Source organism: Pyrgilauda ruficollis, unplaced genomic scaffold, assembly GCF_017590135.1.
Source record: "Pyrgilauda ruficollis isolate IOZ18807 unplaced genomic scaffold, ASM1759013v1 scaffold50, whole genome shotgun sequence".
NCBI classification, from domain to species: Eukaryota; Metazoa; Chordata; class Aves; order Passeriformes; family Passeridae; genus Pyrgilauda; species Pyrgilauda ruficollis.
Window position 1 is genome coordinate 6,435,870 of NW_024526600.1, and position 16,694 is coordinate 6,452,563.

Genomic DNA, 16,694 nt, shown 5'->3' on the forward strand with positions numbered 1-16,694 from the left:
CCTTACCTTCTGCACACCAGCTCTGTACCAGACCCAGGACAGCAATTTCAACCAGCATAAGCCTATCCAACTCTTTTCCCTTCCAGCAATTGTGAAGATATAAAAAATATTCAGGAGACAACTTTCCTGTTTCATCCCACCAGGTGTCCACGTGCTCACTGGTACTGGCACAAAGGAGGCAGTGCTGACTGGTGGCAAAGGCATGGATAGACTTATGCTTATTGAAATATATTTGTGCCCATCTTCTGCCAGGTCCCTCTGCCCTTTTCCTAAAACAAGGGCAGAAAACACCTCAGGTCCCTTCAGATAGGTAACTTGGATACCTAAGGGTAGGTAGAGATAACTTGTTCATCTAAGGTGATTAGATAGCAACTCACAGCCAGTCATCAGTTTCTAGATGGTCTTAATTTACCCTGGACTTTCCTATGTTCATGTCATAACAATAAAAAATGATACACAAGATCTCACAGTGCCCCAGAGAATTCCATCTTACCACATCAGAGAAATCACTGCTATTCCAAAGTCTGCACAGCATTATCCCTATGCTCACAGTTTTAGATCAGAAATCACTCTCAATAAACAGAATAATCAAGAACTTGTAGCAAATTAAGTTTAGGTGACATGAAATGTGGGGACTAGACAATCTCCACCAGGAAGCACTGCAACCTCCACAGAGAAAATACCTTCTTCTGCATGTGAGGTGTGTAAGCATCTCTGTTAAACTCTAAATGAGTAGGTTATTGCCCACAACTACCTCCAGCCCTGAAGCACAGAGAAAGGGGCTCAGCAAAGACAGACTCACCTAAAATTAGCACCCTGAAGACCAACAGACACAGACAGGGAAAGGGCATGCAAGATTCTATGCTGTTACATGGAGAGAAGTTCCCTTGTAAGAATTTAGGACCACAGCATAAGCCTCCCAGAAACTGTAAGAATATTTAATCAGGCCCATGCAAATGCAGTACAGTGTGGTCACATAATGCAGCTCTGCTGAGCAGACCTGTGCCTGCCCATCCACACCTCTCAAATGAGACAGTACAGACACCCTTCCTCCCATAATTTCTCCCACCCCTATCAGCACATACAGGGATCTTTCCCAAAGAACAAATCTCTCCTGAAGTCCACGCTAAACAACAAAGGCCACAGAAAATCCAACCTTTTGCTCTACATCCTTAAAATGTGCAGTGAAGACAATCACTGACAAAGCACAATACCAACTCAAAGGCTCAGAGAATTAAGTGTTTTATGAGTTTCTCATGTCACTATCCCTTTTTCTGAGAAAATGGTATCTCCAGCAACTATTCTCTTCCTTCTGACAAGTAAATGGATAATCAACAGTAGCCATGATATAAAGGCTGCATAAGTAATCACTCTTTTTAGGTACTTTAAAAAATCATTCTAAAACAGTCTTTTGCAACAGACATGTTGCCCACTACTCTCACAAGCATAACTTCTAAGAGTCGTGAACAACACTAACACTTCTTGTCAAACAGACAATTGTACGTCCTTTAAAGTTTATTTTTAATGTATTTAACAACACTCCAGTGCATTATTAATCCAGTGGGGACGCACAGCTGTCCTAGACAGATTCTGACTCCGTACAACTCCTTCCCCAAAGCACTGGAGGAGACAGACACTCACGGACACTGGTGATCGAATTCAAGGTGTACCCAGACAAACACTGAGAGCTTTTCAATTTCCCATCTGCTATTATGTAAAAAACACTTGAACTACTTGGTTCACTTGGGACTGGAACAAGCTCTTGGCAGATTCTGACACAGTTCCAGAAATCAGTCTGGGGAAAAAGCCAAAAGAAAAATTCTTTAAAAAAACCCTCAAAGCCTAAGCTACAGCTATCTGCTTCTGTACAGGAACATTATGAACACTTCCCCTCGGTGTTCCTGCCATTTCAGCTTCAGCAGCAGCAGTGGCGCTGGCAGGTGCGGGTCAGCCGGGGCGTCGGGGACGCCGTCGCGCACCCTGTCACGACATCGCGCTGACCTCAGCTCAGCCCTGGCGCGCTCCAGTGCTGCTGCCAACATCACTTCAGCTCCACCTCTGTTAGCAGTGCTGGGAGCAGTCTATGTACTTTACAAGTGGAGTTTGGAGCTCCCTACGTGGAGCGTCGCTTACCTGAGCAGCAGCCGGGCTGCCATGGAGTCCCAGCTATTGTAAATATTGATAAAAGATCAAAAGCTCCAGCAATAAGGGATTTTTCAAGAAACATTTTAACAGTATTTCCCTAATATATGACAGGCTTCTGCAGCTTTCCATGTCATGTTAGCAGTTAATAGCCTAAGCATCAGTCAGCATTGCATGCAGGAGTCCAGTGGGTAATGAGAGTTCTCTATGGCCTGCTTTCATAGCTTTGGCTTCTGTCAAAACTTAATTTACTCTTCAGGAGTTAGGAGAAGCCACAGGCAATCTCCTTCCCCTTACTTCTCTGGGTTTATTTTTTCAAAAACTGAAATAGGGACATCAGCATGAACAACCACAGGTAAAAGACACCTGTGTCAAGCTTGCCAGCAGGCCATTCTCTAGAAATTCTAGAAAATCTGTTGAAAGGGGCTGGGGGAAAATATGCTGAAATACTGTTTGGGGAGACAGGACAAAGGAGGCAGCAGTTTTTTCTTCTACAAGTATTAACCCACACTGCTTAAACAAAAGGCTTGGGAGAAACAAGTCACTAATCAGTTCAACACAGAAAAAAACCCAAGTGCTCTCTCCTTCCCTTTCAGCATCCCTTCAACAGGCTTCCAGAATGAAAGATAAGAAGCAATCCTCAGGCGTAACTCCTTGGGCTGCAGTCTTGTCAGTTTTCATAAGCTAAGTGGGGCTGGGATGGGTCAGTACAGGACAGAGCTCCTCTGAGAAAAACACAGTGCTACAGCAAGCAGTAATTCCCCACTCTGCTGCAAGGGGACATGACACACGACACCAGTCGGAATTGCTGGGGGCAAGCCATACACCTTCCTTCACGTTAACCTTCACCTTTACAGCTCTCTGGTCTCTCTCCTCCCAAATGAGCACTTTTCCAAGGTTCCCCTGAGCATCACTACCTTCCAGCAGTGCCTGCCAGACCAGTTTTTGTTCAGGACTGTCACCACCAGCCATCCCTCTACTCTGCATGAACCCTCTTGCTGTTCTGAGGCACCTGGGGAGCTCAACACCACAAACCCAGCATTCCCACGGGAGCAAAGCTGAAGAGTTACTACATCCCCTGCAGCTTACTGCTGGGTAAAATGTGTGCCAGGGTGTGCTTGTCCCTGGTGCCCTGAACCTCTCATTCCTTTGCTTTTAGACCCACATTAGCTGTGGGACAGGCAGCACGACCCTCAGTGACACAGTGCAGTGATTCCATACTGGCTTCCTGGTTATTAAATGCAGGATCCTCCACACAGCAATGACTCTTCTAAGGAGTAAGGCACTTCAAAGAACTCCAGCAAGCAAAAACTGCATGTACACAGTACTCCACGATGCTACACGATTATATCAAAGCTGCTGGGATGAAAAACTGACATTTGATAAATAACATGAGGTCACCTCAAAGATCTCAGAACACTGCATGTAAAAATGTTATTTTGACAAGAAATTAAGCAATTGTATAATCAGGTCTATTATCAAATCTACTGCTTTGACACGATCTTATAAAAGTACGAGGAGCATGCAATTCCAATTGCTGCAGGATCCTCCCTCACTCAACACAAGATGTAGGCATTTAATATTCCTCTAGTTAGCCACGCATGTACAGCACAGCCTAACGCACTTCAAAGTATTTACTGTGCTGTATAAACACAGCGCTATTTTCAAAGCCTCACAACTGTCAAATCAAAGCTGGCTTTCACTAAAGCATTCAGAAGCATTTCTGCTGGATGGTGGCTATTTGCCTGACAGTTTCAAGCTTCTATCCTCCAACCACAAGAAGGTTAAATTTTTTTTTTGTATATATGCATATATATACAAAATTATTATTTTCAACAGGCAGAAGAAAGCGTTTTCTTGCTAACGAGTTGTCAAACAATTTTGACCTGAAGTTTTTTTACTTTTTTTTCTCATACATACATATAAAATGTGGTGGAAAACTTCCATTCCACCATCAGAAGTCCTGAAGAGTTTCTCCATACATAGGACTGTTTCAACTGTCCATTGTACCCGCTGTCCCTGTTGAGGCTGTGGCTGCTCACCTCAACAGGCTACAACTTGGTTTTATATTACACTGCAAATACATTTCTAATCAATCCTCAAACAAATCCAGATTGGTACATAGATAAAACACTGCCATTTCACAGGCAGTGGAACAGTGATATCAAGACACCTGAAGAAGTCAGTTTAGTAAAATGCAGAAAGCAGAGCTCTGGGCAACGTGAAAAATGGTCTGCACTGCTTGATCTTACCCAGTGTTTTTATCAGTGAACCACTAAACCAGAATTTTTGTTCAGGTCTTCACAACTGTGTACCCACTGCAAAGGTGGCACAGATAGCTTGACACAACATACACAGGCAGACTCACAGACTTAAAGCAATTTGTAGAGCGTAAGTAACACGGTCGAGTAGATAAATCACAGGCACGTTAAGAGCCAAGCTCTGTTCCCAAGTTTGCCACCAAATCCAAGCAACCCTGGCTTTAAAAGAGCCCATGGGCCCCAGCCACCCCGCTGATAAGGTAAAACAGATATCTGCACCCTTTGTTCAGAAGGCAGAGAGGACAACCACAGGCACACAGAGACCATCAGTGACTGATTTAAAGCTCTCTTGCTCTGCTACTATGCAGAGCCTCACCAGAAAGCCAAGGAGGAAAAACACAGAGACACTGCTTTCTTAAGAGGCCAAACAGCCATGAAAACAAGACACCCAGCTCAGAGTAATTGCCAGTGCTAGGAGCTGAACAGGCAGCTGTGTGGCTATGTGTGCCTGCACAACAACCGCTCTGCACTCAATACAGAAAACAGCAAGCTCTCCCTCGATTCCATATGCAGCTAAATTGTTGTGTATATCATCCACCCTTTATGCCATCGACTGTACCACCAAGGAGCACGTAAAACCACCACTGTTTTCAAGACTACAGCACCCAATTTTCAGAGAAATCTCAGAGGACATTGCTCCATCTTTCTTTGTTGAAAGAAATCATGTCAGTGGTAAAAGGCACTTTTTTCCTTCCTTTGAAAGAATTTCATTGATTCTGCCTAGGCTTTAAAAAACAAACAGGCCAACCATCTTATAGCTCCACTGTTCATCTCCCTTCCCTATTCCACAAGCATCTTCTTGGAGGCAAACAAGGAAAATCCCACTTCTGCTTTTAAGTCTGTCTGAAAAAAGGGATCTCTCTATAGAGATAACATTCATTCTTCAGCTATAGTTAACTGCAATCTCGTAACAGTATTTAAAATAAATTCAATTAGTGTTGTCAAAGTAGATCAAAACCAGAGTGCTCAGATTCAACTCTGCAGAAGAATATGTAAGAACAACCCACAGAAGTAGGAATAAAGAAAATTTAAAAAGTTGTGAGGCAGCAGCTCACTTCACGATAGCCACAGTTTAGTAACTCAGACCAGATTTCAGGATGGTTCACCAGGATCCAACCAGAAGCCTATGGCACATCTCATATGCTGGTTCTGAATCTAGTTTCCAGAGAGGAGTGTGAGAATACTGCAGCAAACCCAGGCACAACAGGCTATTCCATCCCTCCCTTTCCCAATATAGAAGCACAACTGCTACAGCAGAATAAAAAAGAAGCCTTAGACCACAGGCTTAATACCTCTTCCAAAATTTCTACTGCCACTGATTACGATAATTGAATATTCTTCATATTCTTAAAGACATCTGATGCTTTTTAACTCTTGCTGAATTCTTGCTCCTCAGCAAGATTCTCACAGCGTGAGTTTCACTGCTTAATTGCAACCATACTAAATAGTCTATCGTCAATTTACAGTACATGTTCTGTATCATCAGAAAGTCTTGAGGCAGCAGAAACTCTTCCATAGCAAAGCCACCACACTCTTCTGTTGGCCCTGCTTAAAGCTTCTTAAAGAGGGCTTCTCTTTTGATACCTTGCATATACATTCAGAGATGATTTTTGGCAAAAAGAACAAGGTAAGCTGGAGGAGCTGTTCTCAGGCAAGGGAAGCTGTAACAAACAGGTGTCAAAAACATTTAGCAAGTTTAGCAGACTCTTAGCGATACAGTTAGATGAGCATTCCTTTTGGCAGCAATGCCAGCCTAGAGAACTGCTGGTACCAATATTTACTCCCACCCCTGCACCACGCTGTCTGATGTGCCCGTGGCCAAACGGCAAACCAGTTTGGCAAACTGATGCAGGCTAAGTATCATCATTTCTTTGCCAGGCTACTTCTAATCCAGATCAGCTCCCTGATCCGTTCCAGCATCCAGCTGCTCCAAAGCAGCAGCACCAGCACACACAACGGGGTGGTGCAGAGTCAAAACAGATGAGCACCAAGGACTCCTCAAAACCCAGCTCTAGCACTGAAGGAAGAGCTCACAGGAATAGGAACAGAGGGCAGCTCGGCTCACAGGTAAGGGTGCCGTCACAAAGCACTGCCCTGCTTCTTCAAAAACATAAATCAAAAGTTAACACTGGAACGGTTCACTTGGATTCAGCACATTAAATGTCACCTAGTGTTGCTAACCGGTGTTTATGAGCCCGCATGTTCTTAAAGGCAACCCTTCGGAAATTTCCCAACAGATCCATTTTTTTTGTTCAAGTTCTTCAAGATTATCTGGACTTCCTAATTATGAATAAAGTTCCTGTTCTTCTGGACTTGTATAATCCCTACTACAAAGGAGGTCAAGCTCCAAAACAATTAAACTTTTAAAGCAGTAAAAAAAAAAAACAAAAAAACAAAAAACAAAAAACAAACCAAAACAAAACCTAACAGACAAGTACGGGTACATAGGGGAAAGGTCTTTTAAATTCAATAGGCAGTGCAGTGCTTGAACAAAAATTCGGCAATGAAATCTCCTTCCATTCACAAATTGCTCTGAAAAACTGAGTTAACACCTTTATTTTGCCAGCAGGAAGGCTAGAGGGACTCCAGCAGAGCCTGTAAGCAGGAAATCCAAGCCCACAGCAAAACTTGCTGGGTTAAAGGACTTCGTATCTATGTAAACAGACCACAGACCTTAGGGAGGCACAGAGATTTCTGTGAAGTCCAAGGCCACACAAACGAGTTAGAAGGATTTTATGAAGGCTGCCTGCATTGCTATGAAGAAATTCTGACAAACTTCTACAAAGCAGAAGAGAAAAAGCTCTGCAAGGTAGCACAGCTCACATTTAAGATAAAATTAGTTTGAATACTCACTTGAGTGTAATTGCTTCACAGGATAAAGTTGTTGTTGGTGTTTGGGGTTGGGGTTTTTTCCTATTGAATTTGTAAAAGACCAGCAAAATTCCTAAGCCATAGGCACAGTTTGTGAGGCAAGAGAACTGACACAGCATGTCAAGAATTCAGAGGAAAAAGCAACATCTAGGAAGAAACATGTAGAAATAGGTATGGGAAGTCAGTGTGCTGCAGAGTAGCAAGCCTTTGAATAGCTGGGAAATATGGATCAAAGGTACTCCATTCTTATCCACATCAAACATATAAACTGCTCAGAAAAGCTGTAGTATATGAATATTTTAGCCTTGTGGCTTACATTCGCCTCAGTTTCTATATTTGGATATTTGGTGACAAATGCAGTTTGGCTGTGGACTAACCCTAACTGAAAACAATCCAAGCACATGAACTGTAAAGATGAAATGTAAGATGGGGGGGGAAGGAGGGGGAAAGCACAGGGAAGAAAGAGTCCACACCCTTTGTATTCATAATATCCAGAAGAGATCTACAAAGTTTCTGGTTGTATGACCAGAAACCTATTTATTTTCTTCCACATTAACATTCAGGTCCTGCCTAGCTTAGAAGACTGTGTTGACCAATAAACAAATTAACTCATCACAAGAGAGAAAAGCAAAATAATTCCCCAAAACAAACAAGGAAAAAAAAATAGTGCACAAAAAGATGGCCACAACACTACTATCATAGTCCAGCTACTCCCACACACCAGAGCAAATCACAATTTCTCCCAGAACCTCTTTAGACATCTAGGAGCTAAATAATCTTTGTTGGGAAAACTACACTTGGAAGTCATAAACAGAACTTTTACCAAACACTGCAAAAACCAAGCGCACAGGCACAAAACACATCCCCAAAGAATTTATCACGTTAACCTGACCAAAGATGAGCAGCTGAATGGGAGGGGGACTTACACAAAAACTTGTTTAGGGTGGGGGTTTTTTTTGCTTGGTTTTGTTCACACTTATTTAACGTCAATGATTGATTAACATTTTGGATAAAGGAGGTCTTTGTTAGTGATTCAGCATCTCCACCCCTTCAATTAAGGTGTTAAGAGTTCACACAAGTGCAGTGAGATCCAAGATCCCCAGACCCCTCTCCACAATAAAATCCCGACCCAAAAAAAAAAAAAAAACATATTTAAAAACAAAACAAAAACGCACTTGCCCCCCTGAGAAAATTCCAAAATCCCAAAACTAACATCGTTGCTAACTCCAAGTCAAAAAAAGAAAGATGCCTTTCTTTTGTTGTTTGAGGAGAGGCCAGCAAGGGAGACAGGGAAAGAATATGAGCCCTTGAGCCATTTTTATGCACTGAGTAAGAAAAAAAGGACACATTCATTAAAAATAATCTCTTTGGAGATCACTGTTAAAAGAAAAAAAATCCACACCGGGTAACAGAGCCATCATGCCAACTTGTCCAAAATGGCTATAAAACCTCAGGAAAACAACCCCTGTAGCTCAGGCAAGAAAGCAGATCCCTGTGCCATGGGAAGCAGGCGTGTGCGCTCCTGCAAGCACAGCTCCTCTGCCGCGGGATGGACACAAAACACTCTGTGTGTGTGCCCCATCAACTTCCCACACCTGTAACACCCCGCTTCAGCCAGAAATCGGCCATGACAGACCTCAGAGAAAACAGGAGAGAGGTAAACAAAAAGAAGTGGGAATAAAGCTGGTTAAGTATGTTAATTCTTTCATTTGATTTCATATAATGCCTTGCCTAGCTTTCCAACCGTTGTTATTGTAGCATCTCGAGCAATCACTGATCAAATAATCCAACAAAACAGAAAAAAAAAATCTGCACCACTTTTTCTCTTCATGCTTTTAAAGCGTGATACATTTAAGGATCCTTCAGAGCATCTAATGTCTGTGTGGGCTTTTCACAGAGAAACCAAGGACAAAATACTTTCAAGGAAAATAAAAATGTTACTGGAACCCCTAAAAAGACAGAGAGCTGTCTCCCCCGCTTCCTCCAACTGTGTTTTGACAGAAAATCATCCAGTCACCAACAAGAAGGCTTAAGGAGACAAACTTGACTTGGCACAACCTTTTCTTCTCTGCCCAGACCGAGGAGAAGGTGTTACTTTACCAGGTAAGGGCTACAAGACTTGATGTTCCTCTCCCAAAAATGAGGTTCATTATTATTTCCAGACCAGCTTCAGAGTCCATGTTAGGTCTGACATCTGAAGAATGAAAGCATCTTCCCTTTCGCCTTGGTGGGCATGAAATCACTCCACAACCACTTCCCATCTGACACTTATTTCATTCTTTGCTGCATGACAATTTTCTGATTTCTCATGTAGTTTACTATTAAAGCACTAATCATGTAATCATCCCACCTTAATATTTTACACCCAAATAGCAACCCACAATTGACTGTCACATCAGATTCTTCCCATCTGTTTCCTCATGCTTTGTCTACCCTCCCCGAGTAAAATCCACCTTCCACATCCCAAACATTCCATCTTCAGAGGCCTTTTTAGACCCATCAGCTACACAGGGAACCTGGGGACAGGGAGCTGGACAACACAGAAATACAGGGTTCTCTCTCATCCTAGAAGTAGAGCCTTGCTGCCTGCATGCATCCACCTGTCCCACCATTTCCCTAAGCATTTGGGGTCTACACTATCCATTTTATTTTCTCATCATCTAACACTTAGCCTCATGAAACTTCAGATTTAGTCTGTCTTCCCCCTTTGCAGCCAGCCAGAGCACAGACTTCCTCTCATGCATACACATACAGAGCCTCTCCTCTACCTAGTAGGAATCCTTCCAAATAAACACATTTCCCCTGCCTTGACAGATATTGCTCTTCCCAACAATCCCCATACACAAGATCCCCCTCCCACACTTAGTATCCCACCTACCATTTTGATACTACAGGCTTAGGTTCCCTGGATTCCTGCTCTCCTGATCTATCAACACTGCTTCCCAGCTCTGGAGCCCTACAGTTTCCCTCATGACCATGTGCACCACCTCCCTCCTGCTGAAAGCACTTCCTACCTCATATTGTGGCTCCCAGTGCTTCCCCAATCCCACTCCCATATCTCTTTCTTACAATGACTCAAGTCCCAACTCCTCACATGCTTCCCTTCATGTACCACTCTCCCCAGCAAACCTCATACTCATTTCTTCACCCAGCTCTCCACATTTTTTCCTGCAGATGCCCATAGCTCATGGTGCTTCCTGCACCACAGCCCCCATCCCTTCCTCACAGCACGTCCCAGGTGATCTATATCCCACACACTATCTCCCACCCTCTCACTTCATGGAGTGTATCCCACTCCCTACATCCCTGTGCCCCAGCCCCTCACTTCAGCCCAACCACAGAGTTCACACACACAGCTCCCGCCCCACTTTTACACCAGCTTCTTTCTCCCAGGACAGTCGTGACTCCCAATCCAACAGCCCCTCACTGAGATTGGAATCTCACAACCACCTCTCTAATCCACCCAACACTGTCCTCTTCCACAGCCCGGCCCGAAGGCACTTCCACAACCCTCAGGGCAGCGCAAATCACAGCAGTGCCGCACCCCACAGGGCACAGCCCCAGTGCCCCCACAGAGCACAGCCCCAGTGCCCCCAGAGAGCACAGCCCCAGAGCACCCCACAGCGCACAGCCCCAGAGCACCCCACAGGGCACAGCCCCAGTGCCCCCACAGGGCACAGCCCCAGGGCACCCCACAGGGCACAGCCCCACACACAGCACAGAGCCCCAGCGCATCCCCCGCACCACCGAGCATCCCACACATCTCTCCACCAAGCACAGCTCTTGGAGCATCCCATGCACCACACTGCGACCCAGGACAGCCCACACATGCCTCCTCCCAGCACATCCCCTATGGCATCCCATACATTCCTCCATAGATCACAGCCCCCGGGGCATCCCCTGCACCGCGACGCGAGGCAGGCATTCCATGTGCCGCTCCACACAGCACAACCTCCAGGGCCCCCAGTGCACCCCAGAGCACCCCACACATCCCAAAGAGCACAGTTCCCAGAGTATTCCCTATGCCCACACCTCCTTCCATGGAGCACAGCTCCTGGAGCATCCCCTGCTCCCAACACGTCCCTCCATGGAGCACAGTCTCCAGGCATCCCCTGCTCCCCACGGAGCACAGCTTCCAGAACATCCCCCATGTCCCACACACCCCTCCGTGGAGCACGGCTCCCGCAGCATCCCCTGCTCCCCACACATCCCTCCATGGAGCACATCCCCCAGGTATCCCCTGCTCCCCACACATTCCAGGGAGCACGGCTCCCGGAGCACATCCCCTGCTCCCCACACATCCCTCCAGGGAGCACATCCCCTGCTCCCCACACATCCCTCCACGGATCACAGCCCCCCAGGCACCCCACGCAACCCCTGGGCTCCCCTCGCCGCCTCCTCTGGGGCACCCCCGGGACCTCCTCCCCCCCCAACTCCCGAACTTGGGGCGGGCGGTGAGGGTGCCGGTGCCCGGTGCCCGCCCCGCACTCACCGCGCTCAGCCCGGGGCCGGCGGGGGCGGCGCGGCGGCTCCGTCCCCCTCCCGCACACACACACAGGCTCCATTGTCCGCCGGCGCCTCCCCCCCCCGCTCCCCGCGCACATGGTACCGCCCAGCGCAGCCCCTCGCGCCCGCTCCCCCCTCCCGCGCGCGGGGCCCCTGAGGGGCCGCGCGCGCTGTCCCCCGGGGGATGCGGGATCCGGGATGCGGGACGGGGGATGGCGCCGCCCGGCCCCAAGCTGGTGCCCTGCCCGCCCTCCTCGGCACCGGCCCGCCCAGGCCCACTCCGCTGCCGCTGCCGTGGTACCCCCGCCTCAGCCTCGCTGCTCCCCCCGCCTCGAGGGGGATTCCACGCGCCCTGGCGACCCGAGGCGGCCACCGGCAATCGCCGCCAGACCGATGGCACGGCCCGGGGGAGCCACGGACCGTCGTGGAGGGGCCCGGCCGGCTGGCACATGTCCCTTCCACACGGTTCTGAGGAAAGGGGGATGAGAGAGGGGGGGAATTAGTGGAGGAGAAGCGCGTCCCTCCTCGCCGGGGGCTGAGCACCCCGACTGCCCACCCGCCGAGTGACCTGAGGGCTTTCTTCTGGTGAGAGAAAGCGCCGGGATAAGCCACAGCTTGGAACTGAACAGGGAGGGACCAGGCAGTAATGGCAAACAGACACAACCTATCAACTCCTAAAAATGCTCAAGGGCCCCATCCTGGACAAATGCTCCGTGTTTGGGGGATTAGACATCAATGTAGTTTGGTTTCAAACTGGCAGTGAAGAGTTTTGAAGATTTGTAGCAATCCCCCGCCCTTTTCAGTCTGAGACTTACTCTGTGAAAAGACGGCTTTCAACATCCTCTAATCCTTCTCCTTCACCTCCACAAAATGTCCTTAAAATGGGCGATGTCGTGGCTGCAAGGAAGAGGTTTCCAAGCCACCGGCGGCACACCGATGCAGCCGAACAGAGAAAGTCAGCGGATCAGTTTTGCTTATCCGCGCTGCCTGAATAACCTGTTTAGCCAATACAACATCAGTGAACAGAAATGCAGTGTCCTCCCTCCCCCTTTATCCTCGTACGACCCATTCTTTGTCCAACTCCCACTTTTAAGTAACTCAAGTCTTTGGAAGAAGACCCTTTTAGCGCAACATTCACGCTGGGCGTTGCTCTTGGCAGATAAAACCACCTCCTCTCTTTGCTCAGCCCTCAATCCCTTTTTCTCTTATTGTCCCTCTCTTCTCCTCCCCTTGTCCTTGCCCACTGGCAAACACTGTTAAAGAACTCTTTACAGCTTCCTGAGCACTGCAACAGTAGCTAATTATCACCTCTTACCCCAAATAGATACTCTTCCTTCAGGGACATACTTCTTAACAGTGAGGTTTCAGTCTCTTCTGGTTTGCAGACCAGAGACTCGAAGCATTTCCCGCTGGACAGACTTTCAGCCCACTGACATCTTTTCTAGACAAGTCCCTGGGGCTACAAGTTCCAGGATCCACGACCCGAAGGTGGAAATCTGGTCTCTGACAAGTCTTTCCACCCACTGACGCCAGCCCCACCTGCATCTTTCCAGTGATCGCGGCCAGCACCTTGTACAGCTGAAGCGTCGGTGAAACTGGAACCACCACCTTTGCTGCCATCGGCTCCACACTCTCCACTACATGATGTTTAAAGCTTGCCCATTTTTACATTGATACGGGTCTCTTTCAGTGCAACTCCTGCAATTCCTTCTGTCCTTCACGCATCCCACCATGCTGGCCAGGCAGCCCAGCACGGTGCAAGGAAGAGAATGTACCTCACAGTGCTTCCTTCCCACAGAAGATCCAGTCTCACTCCCACCGACACCAGGAACCCATCCTGGTTTGCTTAAAAGGAAGTTGCTTGCCCTGGGCAGTAGAGGCTGGGATTTTTCTAAGGAACCTAAGGAAGCCAGGCACCCAACTTCCGTTTTCCAAAGCTGTCTTTGAAAATCCTACCCTGCGCCTCAATCCCAACACATGGAACAGCAGTGATAAAATACATGGAGTTAGCGAACTGCCGTGTTTGTTCTCCTCCCTCCTCCGACCCAGTATTTCGCTGTCTGGTCCCTTTAGGAGTTAGACCGGGGAAAACGAGCACAAAATGCTACTAGTTTGCAGATGCTGTGGTTCCTCCGACTCCCCTCCCATCCCCCCGACCCCATCCCCCCACATTTCAAACAGTTATAAATGACTGTGCAACTCTGCAGGCAGCGGTCTCAAATAACCACACCAAGCCTCTCCCCTCCAACGGCTTTAAGTCTCTTCCTTCCTCTCCTTGGGGCTCCGGAGAGCAGCGATCAAGGTGCTTTGCTTCACTCTCAAGAGTTAAGTTGCTGCTTCACCCACCACCTTTGGGAATCCACCACAGCAGTGAATTCCCAAGGCTGTCCTTGAAGGTTTTATCATGGGAACTGACAACAACAGGCTCCAAAACGATCCTAACTGGTTGTAAGTCGGGATTTCAGGTAGCAGAGCCCCAGATGGTGGGACCGTCCCCGCCAGCCTCGAGAGCAGCCCCCGGTATTGGGGCCTTGCCCTCCCTTGGCCAAGCTCATAAAAGCTGCCCCAGAGAAACCAGCTGTCCCGACTCTTTAGAGCACTCCGGCAAATCCAAGAACATCTTGGAAGCATTACAGCTCTCACCACACTGTGAACGCTCTCCTCACAACTCCCTGTCTGCAGCGAGGGCAGGACATCAGCCTATCTATTCAAAAGCAGGGCCCTCTTCCATTAGAGCAAACCAAGCCTAAGGAATGTTGCCACAGGAGCTCTGGTTCTTCGGAGCAGACAGATCAGACGAGATAGCCCAGCCAGCAAAATATATTTGCATGACACTTTCTGTACATGGTTCAGAGCATGGCACACCCCAATCGCAGCTTTTATTCTCTTCAAGGGCCTGGCCCTGCAAACACTTAATTTTACATGTGTAAGTAGAGTCCCACTGAAGCACAATGGAGCTACTCATGCAAATAACATTAAGAGCGTGTAGGGCTGTGGCTGTTTCACTGTTCCATCTCCAGCAGACCCAGTTTTAGAGGATCCTGCCATGCTCTCTCAGTTATTGCTGCTCACTTGTGCCAGTTAAACTATTTATGTAGCTACATGCATAGGTGAGCTGTTTAAACGATCCAACTTTTTTTTTAAAAGCCCTACTAACAAGAACAAAACCTTAACACCAGACCAGCCCTGATGTAGATTTCAACCCCACAAGCAGCTGAACTGGCACAACTGGAGGAGGTGGAAACATCTGAGAAAAAGGAACTTTTGAAGATGGGACTGAGGGAAGGTGAAATGGAGACATGGATCCTCAGCATGTGAAGGGGACTACCCTTTCCTGAAGTCACACCCTGCTCCTGACCATCGACTGTCTGAAGTGGAGCCTTCTACAACCACACACACGGTCAATCCATGTAAAACACTTCCACCTCAAACACAACAGTAGATTGGGCCTTTTCAATCAATAATGTTTAAAAAAACCTTGCCTCAAGGGAAGCTGTCAGCAGTAAGAAGAATCTGCCAACAGTCTCTATACCCAGGATCACAGACAGGCACTTTTCCTTGCAGGTAAAGGATGCCAACACCATGCACCATGTAGCCAGTACACTGCTGCTTCTGCAGTCACGGGATCCCTTGCTATTAGCTTCGACATGTCACATTTGGGCCATGCAAAGTGTGCCCTACAATTATTATTTTTTTTTTTTTAGTTTATGGGCTATTCTATCTCTAGCAACTCCATGCTGAAATTGCATCACATATTTCCTGTCTGCCGAGGCAAGATTTCCCTCTTTCAGTGCGATTATAACCTTCCAGCAGGGAAGCTCCACTAACTCCTTAAGAGCTTTGCTCTCTACACTGCTTCCCGACCCGCATTCGTGTACACCTGCACAAAGTGGGTGTAAAACACCATCACTGTTGGAAATTAAGAACACACGCCATTAGGAGGATGTTTTGCTTTGTTTGTTTGCTTTAGGTTTGGCGGTTCTTTGCCCTCTTTTGTGCTCCCGTGTAAATGATCAGAGGAGCTGTGGGACAAGAGAGATCAGTCTCTATGAAACCATTTTCTTACAAGCTTTCAGGTTTACACTGCTGCATGCTCTAATGAGCCTTCTCGAAAGGAAACAACCCATTTCTGTAAGGAATCCAGGTGATTATGGTTTGCATACCGCCGTGATCTCTCTGCATGGGCACAGGGGAGTTGCCTTCATGAATCTTGCTGCAGGATGAAGTCTAAAGCTGGACAGTGTGAAAGAAATGGGAAAGGACCACAGGGAGGGGTACTTTAACATCTATTGTTAACTTGGAAAAAACCCCTTATTTCAGAAAATCTTTTATTTATTGTAAATCATTCCTAAAAGATTAGGAAATCAGGCCTGGGGGAGGAGGAGATATTGTTGTGGCTTTCTTTCTTGTTCAGTTTCTTTTAGTATTAGACATTAACCCGAGTCTCCTCAGTTTTGCTGAGCCTCCATCCTGCAAACCACCAGAGAATATTTTTAACATACTTTGTGTGAACAGTCCCCCTGCATCCCATCGTGGGTGGGACTTCACAGCCTCCCAGAGGAGGGAAATGTCTCTCTAGTCACACCAAAGTCAATTTCCACACAGAGTCACACACATCCCCCCCAAAACACACACATATGCAAACCCCACTTCTGTCCCCACTGCTGGTGAAAAACTACCTGTAAGTCACCTACAGCAATGACTACTCTCCGGCTGGCTGCACAGGGCATGGAGCTGTGCTGGGAACGAGACTGGCTGATGGATCTGACCAGCACTGGCTGCTCATCACCCCAAGGCAACAGTGTGCAGATGATGGCAAATTCACCTGGGCAAGAAAGGCCCTGCTCTCGCTTT

At 47.3% G+C, this 16,694-nt stretch overlaps 1 protein-coding gene across 2 annotated transcripts in view; it reads right to left on the reverse strand.

Annotated features, from left to right (window-relative positions):
- The window catches only part of BCL9 (BCL9 transcription coactivator), a 29,690-nt gene extending 17,767 nt beyond the window's left edge, over positions 1 to 11,923 (reverse strand). Inside the window, exon 1 of one of the 2 annotated variants that reach the window (XM_041480277.1) lies at positions 11,827 to 11,923. The gene's annotated coding sequence lies outside the window, so the exon portion shown is untranslated. The remainder of the gene's footprint in view (positions 1 to 11,826) is intronic. The other variant, XM_041480274.1, reaches the window with a different exon arrangement.
- Positions 11,924 to 16,694: the final 4,771 nt, after the last annotated feature.